The sequence below is a fragment of the Mercenaria mercenaria genome, chromosome 15 (assembly GCF_021730395.1).
Source record: "Mercenaria mercenaria strain notata chromosome 15, MADL_Memer_1, whole genome shotgun sequence".
NCBI lineage: Eukaryota > Metazoa > Mollusca > Bivalvia > Venerida > Veneridae > Mercenaria > Mercenaria mercenaria.
Genome location: NC_069375.1, coordinates 30323243 through 30338953, shown reverse-complemented (window position 1 = coordinate 30338953; position 15711 = coordinate 30323243). Strand labels below are relative to the sequence as shown.

Sequence of the window (15711 nt, the reverse complement as noted above, 5' to 3'; positions counted from 1 at the left end):
ATACAAGTTTTCATAGTAATCAAGACGTCTTGAAAGTAGATGCGTAATTATGCAAAATGAGAAGAATCTTCGAGGGATTTCATCTTATTTTTTTCTAATGGTAGATTCAGCAGTTATCTTATTTAATTTCTCATTAAATCATATGATTCTAACAAATATTTTCTTACAATTTACTGCAAGATCCTAATTAAAGATCAGTTATTTAACAGACTTCAAAATTTGTTAAAAATATTTTTACGCAATGGGAGTCAGAAATCAAAATGTATTTTTCATGATTCCATGTATATATCGTTTTAATTGTTTGGGAAAGTCACCAAGTGTATATTATCTACATAAAGTAATAACTGCTTTACATAGTTTATGATTTGAAACTTATTTGTAAGTTGTGTAAGGATCCAAATATTGATTATCTCACTCGCTAGGCATTCAGCGTGGCATTCTTTTCTGCACGATCCGCATGGAAATTACTCTTGTTTCTCCTCAACCCATAATCGCAGATCATAATATTCTATATTGTTCAAATATGAATAGTTTATATGCCAATAAAACAAATAATCACAATGCACGATTTTAGCAAATGCAAAGCTACGTATATTTATTTAGAATAAAGAAAATATAACAAAATAAATCGTAAAAAAAGCATTCATATTGATAATCATGAGTAACTCAGACGCAACCAATTAAACACTTCTTTAAAATCTGAGTATTTTCTTTGACCAGTGATATTTTTGAATTAAAGATACCTTTCACACGTCTCGTAAACAACAGAGCTACAGAGGTATACGGTAAATCGCTCTGTCGCAACTTCCGAGCTAGTACATGTCGCGATAAAAGAACGTCAACAAAGGTGAGTGTCATCATATTTTTTGTATTTTTACAAGCATTGTATCGAATATCAAAAATCGGGGAATGGTAGGCGATGTAGAGTTGATTTAACTTAACAGAGAACCTAACGTTCGCTAATTTATTCTAGATTTGTGATCGTGGCGATGTTTACCAGCACACTGATTTAGTGGTGAACTTGGCCGTTTCGTTATGAAAGTACTTTCATTGTCACATTTTTGCATTTTAACTGATATCAAGAAGCAAACCGAGTAGGCGTGAGATAGCTGTAAGATATACAATGTATTTGTGGGAGTAGAAATGTTTACTTCTTATTGTGAGAGACAGCTCTGTCGTGAAGGAGATAGTCATGTCGCCAAGGAGATAGCTCTATGTTATAGTAATGGTTTTGAACAGTGTTGAACGTAACAGGATAGTAGTTATGTCCAGTTAAATTACGAGATACAATTAAATTATCACAATTTTGTATTTATACAACATTTGTATAATACATCTTGCTCTATATTTTCTTATATTTATCTTGCTTGTTTTGGATTTAGTGCCGTTTTAACCAGTACTTCTGGATTCAGCACCAGTACTTATTCCCTGCAAGTAACTGTCAACTTCTCCATATGAATCATTGTGTCATAGTTGGAAAACAAATAATTTCAGACACACTGTCAAATAGTCAGGGGGACCAGAATCAAAGCCCGTGATCAATAGATCTGTGCTCTCACTATTGACCTAAGCGGCGGGTTGTATTTTCTTAGAATCTACAATAAATAAATTCAGTTAGAGAAAATGTACTACGTGAAATTTTCTTGTGAAAAGCAAGGGTTTCTGAATCAAATCTGAATATAATGATACCATAATTTCTTTTCTTGGAGGACACAGCCAGTTTGTATATTCGTAAATACAATGTACTTTGTACAAATAACAGAGACGCTGTGACTTCATTATTGTGCGAGCACGTTCAAATGCACTTGTGAATCTAAAATCTGATGTTTTAAACAATCATGCTGATGTATCAGCTATATAAAATTTATAGGACAACTTTTCGCAGAGGCTTAACATGATGTATTTAGAGTGTTAAGAACGTACGAATTAGCAACCTCAATTACACACACAATAACTGACAAGATGACTGAAGTGATCGAATTCTAAATGTTAGAGCTTTCTGTATAATTGGAATTCTAATATTGCTCAATCTATCTTTTATTTTTGAACAAGTAAGACGCGCTTGGCTGAAAGGGACTGGACTTCAGATTTGGGGTAAAATTATCTTTCTTTAGAATTGAAATTTCGCCATATCATGATGTAAGAGTATTTGCATCATACAAATGCGAAATCAAGAAAAAAAACATGCCCGACCCTGCTTTTATTTCAAACGAGGACAACCCAACGTGAATATTGTTAACTTCTTAATATAGCATTAAAATTAAGAACACAGAGCTCTCTTATGAAAACAGAACTATCTCCTTGGCGACATGACTATCTCCTTCACGACAGAGCTGTCTCCTTGGCGACATGACTACCTCCTTTACGACAGAGCTGTCTCCTTGGCGACATGACTATCTCCTTCACGACAGAGCTGTCTCTCACAATAAGAAGTGAATATTCCTACTCCCAAAGCATTTCCGGTACAGATTTTATTTCCAAATACATCGTATGCTATCTCACGCCTACTCGGTTTGCTTCTTGATATCAGTTAAAATGCAAACATGTGACAATGAAAGTGCTTTCATGATAAAACGGCCCAATTCACTGCTAAATCAGCTTGCAGGTAAACATCGGCACGACCACAAATCAAGAATAAATTAGCGAACGTTAGGTTCTCTGTAAAGTTAAATCAACTCTACATCGCTTACCATTCCCCGATTTTTGAATTCGATACAATGCTTGTAAAAATACAAAAAATATGACGACACTCACCTTTGTTGACGTTCTTTTATCGCGATATGTTCTAGCTCGGAAGTTGCGACAGAGCGATTTACCGTATACCTCTGAAAGAGGTAGCTCGGTTGTTTACGAGGCGTGTTTCATGTTGGTCAGCGCCATGCGATCCTAATTGAAATTGAAATTGAAAATTGTCCTGTAATAACTTCAGTGTTGTTTTAAGCAGACGCAAATGTTAGGATTAAGGTATTAGATCACTAATAGAGAACCTCCTTTTTGAAGAGTATTCAATTCCTACCAAAAACCTACTTTTACTGCAATACTTAGGGGGGCGTAGGTTCAAGCCCTAATGGGACAAAAAAATTTTTCCTTATTTTCCTTTTTTTCTAGTAAGTTTTTACTTCTTTCAAGACTTATTATTGATTTCTTGTACAAAAATGGAAAAAGATGAATCTTATAAGCGATTTCTTGGTGTTCAAAGTGAATTTACTACTTAAACAGAAGGGGTAGAGTTACACATCTTTAAAAATATTGAGTTACACGCGGTGAAAGTTCTCTATTTTGCTTTCACTCTTAGATTATATATTGTGGAAGAAATTTAGGTAGGTTTTACGTCTGCCCTAAGGTTATTTTTAAATGGAGTAAGCAAAATTCAAAACAGAAATACAGCATTCGACCTTATTTTTTCAATGTTAAGTATGAATTCTGTCTCATTAAATCTGTTTACTTCAGGCACCATAGAAAAATGATATTGACTTTTTTATTTTTTGTTTTATAATTGTTTACCAATAGTTTGATGTTTCTTTTATTAAAATTAATGGTAAAATGAGTTCTCTGCAAACGTTTTGGACAGTGGCTATCACTTTGAAATTTGTCTCTACTTGAGCTTGAGGAGATACCTTAAGTTATACAAAATTTATAAAAAACGTTACGGTAAAAGTTGTTTAAAAATTGCAAAATAGTGCAAAACACGGTTACCTTCCAGAATATACCAAGCAAAGGCCATTTTGAAAACATTACTCTTAGTGATCTAATACCTTAAAGACGACACATGTGACATTACACGGTAGTGACTAAAGAAGACACGTGCATAATACACGGTAGTAGCATGTTACTGTCTTCTCTCTTGATTAATAAACAATCAAGGATTGCAATATCATTTTGATTTGATCCAATGTAATAACGATTTTGCTACGAAAAGTTGGAACCGCGGTATCATTTGAAAATATAAAGTTAGTAAATGGCATTTGACTCAATACTTACAATAAAATTGATATTGATTTTTTAATTGATCTCGAATGCCTTTGTATTCTTTCATAATATAATGATTACTGAAAAAATAAAGGAGAAGAATGCATATTAATATAAGTAAAACAAATGTCTAAATATAAGACAACATTGACGTTCCCTTTATCGAACTGATGCAAATTAATTGATGCATGAAAGAAAGAAACTGACCTAAAAAGGGTTATAACGGACCTAATATAGAAAGAGGGCAATCAGAAATAGTTTTGAATATAACCATGTCTGATGTTCAGGCTACAAATGAATCATTCAGTGCTATATAATCTTTTTCATTCCATATCTAAGATATATATACATTATGCCCAATTCCCTTATACATTATACAGCATTACGCCTCATTACGCCACATTTTGCCATGCGCAGTTTTGGTTCGCTGCCCATATGATGATAGTGTCTTAAAATACTGTCGCTTCTTGTTCAATATTTATCAATGTTTACATTTATAAAGCGTTGCAACAGTTTATAAAAGTGAAGGTGATATTTATTATTTAAAAAATCACAAATCACAATGAGTGGGCTACTCGCTTTAATGACGAAGTTGTACTCTGTAAAAACGTGATTATAGCATCTACACTAAATGTCCTAAAGTTAAAGAGACAAATTTGCCCGTTATCAACAAGGCTGTGTAGTGCGAAAAGTTACAGAAGGCTCTACAATGGGCTAAACGAGGGTAATGGATCATTGCTTCTTTTTGTTATTTTTACACGTTAATCTTGTAAAAATAAAGTCCAGCGTGACATACAATGCTACTGGTTATAGTATTTCACATAACAAATCCTAACTACCTTTGTGCAGTGCTGGATCAAAGTTTCATTTAGTATCAGGCATGACCTGTCTTGAAGAAATCAAACTCGTGGTTTAAATTTCTGACCATGAAAGTGAATTAATTTCTCACTCTTAAATTATGTCCCATGTAAATGCAAATTTGATCATGCTTCTTCTAGCAGATAACCCAAGTTAAATTAATTATAACAATCCTTGAAATCGTAGGCCATATATATTGACAAATTACTTTTTGCAGTAACTATATTGATAAAACTTCTTACACGTGTAATTGCAGTAACTTGTGGATCAGTGTTGCTATAAAAATTCATAATTTTAGAACAAAGTTAAGGAACAACATATCACAATTATTTGAATCTTGATTACATCTTTTCTTATTTAATATATTCACCTACAAGATTGCCTAATACAGATCTCCTACTTCCTTGCAATCACGAGTTCGTGTAATGTCTTTATTTTAAATCGTTGATTGTTACACACGAATTGTTTTGTTTTATTGTTCCGTTGTTATACTATACAGTATTGCATTTCAGGAATCGTGGTCAGCCCTTTATCTCATTTTGTCTGAACATTTGCATAATAATATGGATGGTATATCTTTTATATATACATTTTTTTATAATAATTTTATTGTTTGATATGTTGCCGTGAAATTGTAATTTTATTTAGAAATCAATACATGTTTGCAATCTAACTATCTATCTATCGCACAATATGCGTTTATTTTCAACATGTCTATTCAAATTGAACTGTAAAAGTGTTTGATACATTTGTCTTTTTTGTATTGACATTCATCAACCACTAAACCGTTTACTTTGCTCCGAGGTATTTCGATTACCATAAGAATACGTTAAAATTTGCTGTTTACAATGTATTTCATTTTTTTTTTGTAGATGTAAGAAAGGCAGAAAAGAAAAGAAATTTACACTTGAATCAGGATAAAAACTTCTTCTTAACATGAGTTTAGATCACGGCACAATTTGTAAACGTGATCCAACTTTTTTGATTTCATTTATAGAATACGCGATAATGAGATTCCGTCACGCGATTATGTACTCAATTACACGGAAATATTTCTAACTACCGTAAAATCATTTATTTTCATGGGTATGAATTTCAATATTCTTTGCCTGAACGGCCATCTCGTCGAGGATTCGGACTGGTGAATAGCAAGTTCATTACCCTTACCTTGCTATATTTCTATAATGAACTTGTCCATCTTTCAATTTGGACAATTAATGACTGTTAAAAGGGGTGCTCACCAAAAAGATACTTAATGAATGGCGAACAGTGCTGATCAAGATCTACACTGGTTGCAAAGGAAGAATCAATCGTGTCCAGCATAATGTCACAGCTTTTTATAACAAGAAAATCAACAAGATTTTCTGTTTTTCCTAGGATATTTGTTTCTTTGTCATACGATACTGTATTTCACGGAACACAATTGAAATAAGATTTAGAAATAAGTCCATTCATCTCTGTATAAACATTTGATGGACACGAAACCCTGTGTCACATCACTGTACATGGCATGCCCTAACCCTAAGTTCTTATAGTATACCTAGGAGTAGGGTATCATCATATGCTCAGTGGCATTTCCCTTCTGATCTGGCGCCAGTGTTTCACATTGTATGGGGTTTATATTTTAACTACTTCTCAACAGCTAACATCACCTGTTATTATTCGAGCTATTTATTTTTGAAATATATGCGGTCAAATTCAACGACCATTTTACATATGACAAAACAGACTGACCTATGGGGCTACATAAAATGCTGTACTAGGTCTGGTGTGAAGACCAGTGCGTTTAACCACGAAAGTAATGGTCGTGTGTTAGAGGCCCAACCCCTCTAATCAAACAAACCAACATTTGGATAAGTGTCCAGTGTATGGGTGTTTTACATCTAGCACGCTAAGAATCCAGAGAAGCTTCTAAAATTGAAGCGTCCCCTGTATCTTGCACTATCCTCAAACCCAAACTACTAAATAAATAGTGTTCTGGAGGAGTTGCCTTCTATATTTTTATCAAACTTGTGCTCCAGTATCAAGAGAAATGCTACCAGTTTTGTTTATTGAAAAATCGTGTATATGACATATAAACCACCAAAAACACCAAGAAATATAGGGGTCATGTATCTTCTCCGAGAGATTTCTTGTCTGACAGGTCAACACTATTGAATATCTTCCAATCTGAGAGCTAAAATGTGGGTATGAACGCATGTGTAATAAAATAGAAAAAGTGGAAACTCCACTAGTCGCTCAACGCGACATTTCTACAAAGGCAAAACATCTTAAAAATCTTACCAAAATGTCAAGTATGGGTCCACAATGAAATAAGAACAGGTACTTGCTTACATAAAACTTGAAAATGCTATTTTAACTGGGAAGAACTCCGCCACAATCCTAAGTGCTGTTTTAATACCTATTTAGTACTACTGTGCCTATGTAGAGTTCAATGCAGACGTGTTCAATAAACATTGTGTGTATTTTAGGGTGGGTATGGAGGAAATTACCTATGAAAATTAAACCCCAGGGAACAAAATTTTCAAATGAATCAGCGTCCGTGGGTATATTTTCTAGGAAAAAGTCCCGATGGATGATTTTAACGGGAGGGAAAAATTCCTGTAACACGACCACTATCATCAATAGCAGGAGGCATATTTACCAAGTTGCCACTGTCCTCTCAGTCATTAAATGTTTAATACAAACGTCATTTTCGATCTAATCTTTCTATAATATTGGAGGAAGACAGTAGTGCGTATAAAGAAGTCGCTCTGTCAGTCAATGACTTTTGAATTTCAACTTTTTTTTCAGAACAATACCAAAAAGATGAATTTTATCTAACTTGATAAAATAGAAAATGTTGAAACTCCACTGGCCGCTCAGTTTGATATCTGCATTTCATCTGGAAATAATGTATCTTCATAGATACTTTACAATGTGCATTTTCTGTATTATATGTATATTAATTTATTGGTGGGTGCTAGGGTATTAATATATATATAAACAGTAAAACCCGGCTGCATAACCTCCCTTGGGGACTGAAAATGCTGGTATTTGTGAAAACATATTTTTGTTCAAGACAGGTGACGTGTGACCATAGTAAGCAGGTTATATGTATTTGGAGGTTGTCTACAGTACGGGTCTGACTGCATAAGGGAGTTCATCGGTTCTTAAGACAAGGGTAAATGTACCAAGTAATATAGCAAAAACAAAACAAGATTATGTGGGATAAGGCCGTGACTTTATTATAAATTCTTAAATGAAAATTATGGCATATTGTAAATATATGGCATGGTTTATAGGAATATGATGAGAAAATATGAAAGACAAAGCTCCAAAAGCTAAAATGCATGGAAGCAACATAGCAGCGCTAAGGTGCAGAAAACTATGTAAATAAGCGCAGAACATACCATACCTAATAGGAAATTGTAGGTTCTAGTAAATCGCACTAATGAGAAACGAGGCAAAGATCCTCTCAGAGATCTCTATGACATAAGATGATAGCCATAGATTTCAACGAATGTAATGCATTTTAGATTTTAATACTAATAAGATTTACAATATGCCATACCGAAATGCACATTACGTGTATTGAGGGCCACTCAACACTTTATGAAAATAAAATTCGCCAAAACGAGATATGCAGTGAATCCACGTTTACTTAATAGGTACAGCAGCTCATTGACAAACAGTTAAAGTCTAGAGCTAGAAAATATCTTTTGCTATGTACCTTAATTTTTAAGATGTATCAAAATCAATTAAACTCGCTGCATATTTTACATATTATATATCCTTTTAACGTTACAATGTCATTCAGATACATGTACATATTTACATATTATCAAATAGTTCGATTACTATAACCCAGGGTCATCATGAAACCTTTTGCGGAGCTTTCAGTCAAAATGTATTATCAATTTATTTTGAACGAACATCAGACGAACGGACGGACGGACGGACGGATAGGAAACCAATAGTCTTAAGACTTTCAACTAGAAGAGTCTTACTGCCACTGACTTGTTACGTCATAAACAGAATATGCTTGAACAGTTTCCTGTGACGTCTTCTTTGCATTCATATAATCGAAATAATTATTCATATCATTATTGTTATTATAATAATTATTATTATTATCATTATTCTCATAATTGATTCAAATCTGTTTTACACCTATTTTCGATATTTCTTGATTATTTCGTTTTCCATATCAATGCATTTTTATAACTTATTCTTTTACATGCAGGCAGTAAAGTAATGCATGCAATGGACCTAGATAAATCGGATCTAATAGAAATAACCAGGTACAACAGTTACCTTTCAACACAAGGTGCCCCAATAGCTGCCGATCCCAACCATGTCACGCCGCTTTTATAGCTAAACTGTTTAAAGTCATTAGGAGAATAGCCGGTTGACGACATTAGTTTTCTGCAGCCCTTTATACCAGAGATTGACCGCTGTTGTTGTGTTAATGCTGGTGTTACAGTTGTTGACGTAATGGATTATTCGCATCAAAGCGTACAGGCTAGAACTGCGTCTAAAATTAATGTGTATGCATTTCATTAGCGTGTAACAAAATTGATAACCCAAATCCATATTTTAGTCATTAAGAAATACATTTATAGCTGAAAATTGTTCAAAATATAACAATAATCTGTATTAATTTATATAAGTCCTTGTATATGATAATCTTTTGCAGAACGCAACCATGCAAAGTATTAGCAGATTTGGTTCGATTAACTTGGTTCATGGGAAATCACTCGTCGCACTCCCAAGTAGTTGGGCTTATTCCATTTAGCTCAGAATGTTTGTGTTTTTATTTCTATAGCACCGTTCTCCATAAGATTCGTTGTTTTGATGGATTTTATTCTGATGTAAAAGACTTTCAGAAACAGTAACAAGACTCAAGTATGAAAAGCACATCTTACCTTACTTCGAACATGTCCGCATTTTTTCTTTACAATTCTGAAAGAGCTTTGTAATTCATTACAATAAATTAATAATATAATTATGTATAAATCCGTGAATTATTTGATTTAATCATGTCGTTTTCGTGCTTTAATTTTTTTACGACTTAGAACTGTGACAGTCTGTTATTAATTTTCATAAGCATCACTTATCATTTACTATTATACATTACAAGAGTTGAGATCCAGTTACACTGCTGATGTATAAAATTGAAAATATATTTTACATTTCTTTCGAAACAAACAGCAGCTAACAAAGATGTTACATTATGAAAACATCCAATATACACGTATCTTTCTTGTCAGCTGTTAATGTTTCATGTCATGGTACCAACCCAACAGGGACGCTCTCTTGCTGGTATAGCTAATCAAGTTAAAATAGCCTATTTCTTTCCTTGACACGTAAAAAAGCGTAAGCTTACATTACCTTATTGCATACCAATTTTCCTCTATGCAGTCTCTACAATCACTTTATCCATCTGACCGCCATTGCATAACTGAAATACTGTTGAAAATGGCATAGAACCAATAAATTGTATGTCGCCCCTTTCTCATCGGATCTGTTTGGCTGTAACTAGAACATGCAGCATGCTTTTTATCATTTGAAGCAAGGTAATTAGATTTAATTTCACAATTCGTAGAGAAACAACCATTTGTATATTTCTTTCATTTAATGACGTAATAGTTTGTAAATTGTTTGAAATATATTAGGCTACAAAGAAAAAATCTTTGGTTCACCCAAACGTTACAAAATCATGTTATAAAAATTTCCATATCACAAGTATTTTAAACAATGTACCTTAGAAATGCATAAACCTCAGTACACCTTGGGCGGAACGAGTACTTGCATATTGTACATATGGTTTAAGTCCATAAATAAATATGACTGAGAATAATGTATAGTAACTAACGTACTGCATTTTTCTAGCACATGTACGTGCAACCAAAAACGCTCGACCACGCCAATGTTTTACCCGTGAGTGTTTGTCAGCTCACTATGCCTGTTTATTTTTTAAACTAAAATTCACTTCAGACTGATCCGGCCAGTGATTGAATAATGCCAAAATAACTAATATCTTGCTCACTGTACGACAAAACACGTGTCTCCCTTCCTTTCCAGAGGATATATGCAAATGCCGTATTAAAAGAAAGTTCATCAATCAAAATAATAAGCGCAGACATCTAAAGAAAATATATAATGTATACTCATCTAAATTGTGAATTCTCAAAAACAGTAGCACTGCAGTTTTCCGCCGTATTCTTCTCCTATGAATTTTTGTAAACGATCTGTCCTCTACGGATTTCCGATAAAGAATGTACTTGTCACTGCACTAAATTTGCCCATGAAAAACCCGTGGGATTAAAACTTGTCAGACTAGTATCTGAACTGATACGACTATAAATACAAATACAGCTGCGGATTAGCAGTGAGGCGTTATGTTAGGCAAGACGATACCCACAAAAATTAAAATAACTTGTTTCTTAAGATAACATAAATTTACATGTTTTTGAATGTTAAATTACGCCATGCTGTCGCATACGTTTTGACGCCGTTGTTATGACATCGTGCTCTGCATGACGTCATCAACGTTATTTATTTTAAACATTACACCCCTGATGAAGGCATTGAAAGCCGAAACAAGTTGGGAATAAATTTAATAAAAGTTTGAAGTTGTTCTTCCATTTTCTATTATAGTCTAACTTTATCAAAATAGTTGAGCAAAAGGTGGAGGCCGTCCTATATTCAATATAATTAGATATGACAGTCTACGTATACGCAACTTGTGACAAACATTGTTCCTATGTCGCTTTAAACATTTAAAGAAAATCTGGGATAATTTCTCAGAAATCTCCTTATCAGTTAAAAAAGATTCAAGTCTGGAATAAAAGAAATGTAACCACGGCAAGTCTCTCCGTTTGCCTCTGTGGATTAACGGGCCTTTTTTTACAAACAATTATCTTACAAGGCTATAAAGTGAGTGGTCAATTATTTTGTTGGGTAATAAAGTAAGGACTCTTTGGTAGTTACATCTAGAATGCAGCCAATCGAAAAAATAGCAGATGTTCTGTAAATTGATCGAGGATATGAATATCTAGGAAATGAAATAAATGCCTGCAATGGCACATTTGAGTGTTGGCGCTATTAGTAAAATTTCTGCTTCATACAATTTTGAGACTAACGCGCTTCCGTAAAGACTATTACAGGTACAGGCATGATTTTTTTTCAAATGCTTTTAGAGGGTTTCAGTAGCCATGTACAATGAAAATTTCAACATAGCTGGTTTTCTTATAGCTTAGTTACAAGCGTTGTAACACATCTTGCTCGTATACACTGGTGTAATTTTATTGTAAACGTGGAGGCTTCAGGTTGAAAGGAAATATGGTCCTACACAGAGTTGCGTTGATCTCTGAATATACCAGCCAACCAGATTCTGCAAGAATTAAAAATTGTTTACGGTGATTCTTAGCCACTGTAGTAAGGGAGAATCTAGAGTCCAACATGTATATCTTTGTAATGTTTCCATAGAACTGTAATTTTAATTTGAAATTTGCAAAAACAGGAGTATCTGAGCACCTGCGAGCAAATTACTCAATATAATATCTAATTCAGTACAGTATCAAGTAAATTGAACAGTTTGCGGAAACACTCTGTACAGTGAAATGACGTACTGTTTGACCTTGTATAGACGGCTTGTGGCCCTGCGTGACTGTTCTCTCCTGGGTATTATAAAAGTCTTCTACCTCCAGCCATAGCTTATATCGATTTAAGGGTAGCTATGAGCTCGTTATAGTATGTCTGTGTAATAGGTCTGTATCTACATGCTTCTAGGATGTTGTAATCTCACGGCCGGTTTAAGCCAGTAGCTTATAAATAATTCTGATAAGGTCTGCGTGTTATATAAATAATTCTTAAAGCCACTATAAAGGTCCGGAATAAGATTTATATTCTCCCCAATACACGCGAAATGTTATCAAATATATATGTCTATAGTTTTAATAATCATTGCGCGTAAGAGTAATGTATCAAATCTTTTTAAATGTGAATGTACTAATGTCAAATTATTCAGTCTGATGTTTACTTCAAAACTGATCTTCCCAACAAAGGTCATTTACCTGTTAGTAAGGATTTTCTATTAACAAAACTTAGGGCTGCTGATGCTCCTTTATGTGTATCATAAAGCAGCTGATCCTGTAATCCCATGCTGGTCTACCTATAGTTAAATATATCTATCAGTCTCCAATAAATATATGAATAACCTTTGTCGAAGGTCATTAGAATGTAAACAAGCACTGTTAAATTTACTGGTCAACAAAAACAAAATTTAAATCCTTTGTTGCTGAATTAAAAATATTCTGACAATAGTTTGAGCGTTAATAAATGGGGATCGACCATGTTTTTTGGTTTAAATTGACATCTGTATTTAATAAAGTAAGTACCTGATTTTCTAAAAAAAAAACCTTAACACACTTCAATTGTGGCTTTAATAAATAACAACTTGGTCAAAATCTGATTTTACAAAGCAAAAAATTTAGAAATATTTTATAGAAACAAATACAATCCGTTCATTATTTAGTCATTTGCAACATGTTTTCAACGTCATTATTCTGAGTCATTAAATGACGTCTTTGGCAGATGGCATTGGAAAGTTGCAGGGGTTTGTAATGTGGAGACTCAGTTTGATATCAGTTATTTATGACGGCTGATTTCTGTCATTTCGTTCAGGCGTAATGGCGTGAATGAAGAGCTCCAACACGCCAACATACAGAACGACAAACTAGCGCCTCAGAACGACAGAAAACGAAGTTTCACGTGTTGATTGTATAATAATGCGTGTTCTTGGCAATGCCATTCCCTGAGCACTCATCGCTGGGGATAACTGTACTTTCGTTGGGATACAAATCTTATTTTATTTATTCATTCATTTATTATTTAGTTTGTTCCTTGATAGTTTTCGCTGGGGCAAACGAAATTATGATATTTCTTAAGATTTTTACATGGAGCTATATGTAATATAGTGTATGCAATGTAAGCATTATCTCAGTTTGCCGTCTACCACAAGAAATCTTTTAATAAAGTCGCGACATTTTTCGTTGACTGGTATCATTGATGATATGAGCATTACAAAATCAGCACGAGTGATAAAACAGTGGAATATATAATTTAATAACAATATTACTGTCCTACATACAGAGGATATTATATGAGTGTCTTTTCATATTGAATTTATTATGCGAGTTGAATAAAATAATAAAATGCGAGGCTCTGCCGGGCATTTTATCAATATTATTCAACGCGTTTAATAAATTCAATGTGGAAAGTCACACATGTACTATTCTTTTTATCACATGTAAGCTTTTCCAGCCGAAACATAAAAATCTACTTTCTTAAACTATTATTAACAAGTCAATTCGGCCAACGTCTCCGATACTAAACGACATCGACGTCAAAGCTTTATTACACTAGTGTATTATCAAATTTATGTAATGGCTTTATTTCACTCCCGCGGCGTCAGACATGTGATAACAGTGTATCATTAATCAGTCAAATATTCGAAAGATTTAGCTTAAACGAACAGTTTATTTTGTTCCTAATTGTTCAAACTTATCTTTGAAAGCACTATACTGTACAGTTCTCAATGTAATGTTGAAGTTGTACAGTCTGGATAGGTGGGAAATGAAATTTTTTGATATGCGTAATGTGTAAAAAAGGTGTCGAAAGCATTTGAATTGATTTTAACAGCATTTTGATTTAGTTTACTTTTGTGTAACACATGAACATAAGATAAGATAGCAGCTTTATTTTATGAAGGTTACATACTAAGCGTACAAATACAAATATCATACAATTTATTTCCAGTATGGCCTTCAATAAAATTTTATATACATTCATACATTTACACAATCAAACAGTCAATTTATAATCATACATTTATACAAAAATACACATATCAGACTAACTTAAATATTTATTCGACAAACATGTCGCAAATTATAGAAGTCTTAAAAGCATAATACACAAAAATTATAAAGATATAACAGTAGTAACTCTGTTTTGATGGAAGTCTATAATTTGCTGTCACAATCCCCGCATACGGGTATTTGATGCTCATCAGAATTTACATTGAAAATACATATGTAATAATACCTGCATGTATATAACAGAAAAGTTGCCATAATTTGAAACCGCATGTAAGCGTGATTGAAACCGCATGTAAGCGCCACGTGTAAGCATGATTGAAACAGTGTTAAGAAACAGAAGCGGTATCACTGTAACAATGCTGTCATACACATTATATACACAATTGAATATGCGATCCTTATGTAGCCGACATGGAGTATGATATAAAAGCCAAAAATTAATCTTTTACGGTTTTAAAAATGAGAACCGGATTAGAAATAGAAATGAAATTTTGCCCATATATTTCATTGTAGATATATTTCATTGTAGATTAAGTACGGACTTAAGTGAGAACTGTGAAAATGAAAAGTGTCCACCCAATATCACAAATGAGACAAAAGGTTTTGATTATGACGTAAATTTCACAAATCTGTTTTACAGATACTTTTTCTTAAAGAATTTATTATCTAAATTGTTTCAGACTACATAGTACTACAAAAAATAAAAATATGTTTTTCTGTCTGTCTATTACTAATATAAGCCTCAAATTGCTTCGAACATATTTTTGGAAAACGATATACGGATTTATTCACCTTGATTGTTCTATTCTAGTTCCCCTTAGAAACTGTAGCGTTGCCGCTCGTTACGTGTTCATATCAAGGGCTTATCCAAGATTTTGGTTTACATGGGAGAGCGCAATTTCTTTGAGGTTTGGGGCGGGGCTGTTAGGGGCCATGACCATCTGAGGAAATTTTCCAAACAAGCAGTTTGATCCAAATGATAGTTTTTTGGTGGTATCCGGTCTTAAACGACACAAAA

General features: G+C 33.5%; 1 protein-coding gene across 1 annotated transcript in view; it reads right to left on the bottom strand.

Annotated features, from left to right (window-relative positions):
- LOC123550050 (uncharacterized) overlaps nt 1-11279 on the bottom strand; it is a 32890-nt gene extending 21611 nt beyond the window's left edge. The window contains exons 1-2 of the mRNA XM_053524904.1: nt 9735-11279; nt 9124-9343 (exon numbers count right to left, since the gene is read on the bottom strand). The gene's annotated coding sequence lies outside the window, so the exon portion shown is untranslated. The remainder of the gene's footprint in view (nt 1-9123; nt 9344-9734) is intronic.
- Between the last annotated feature and the right edge of the window lie 4432 nt (nt 11280-15711).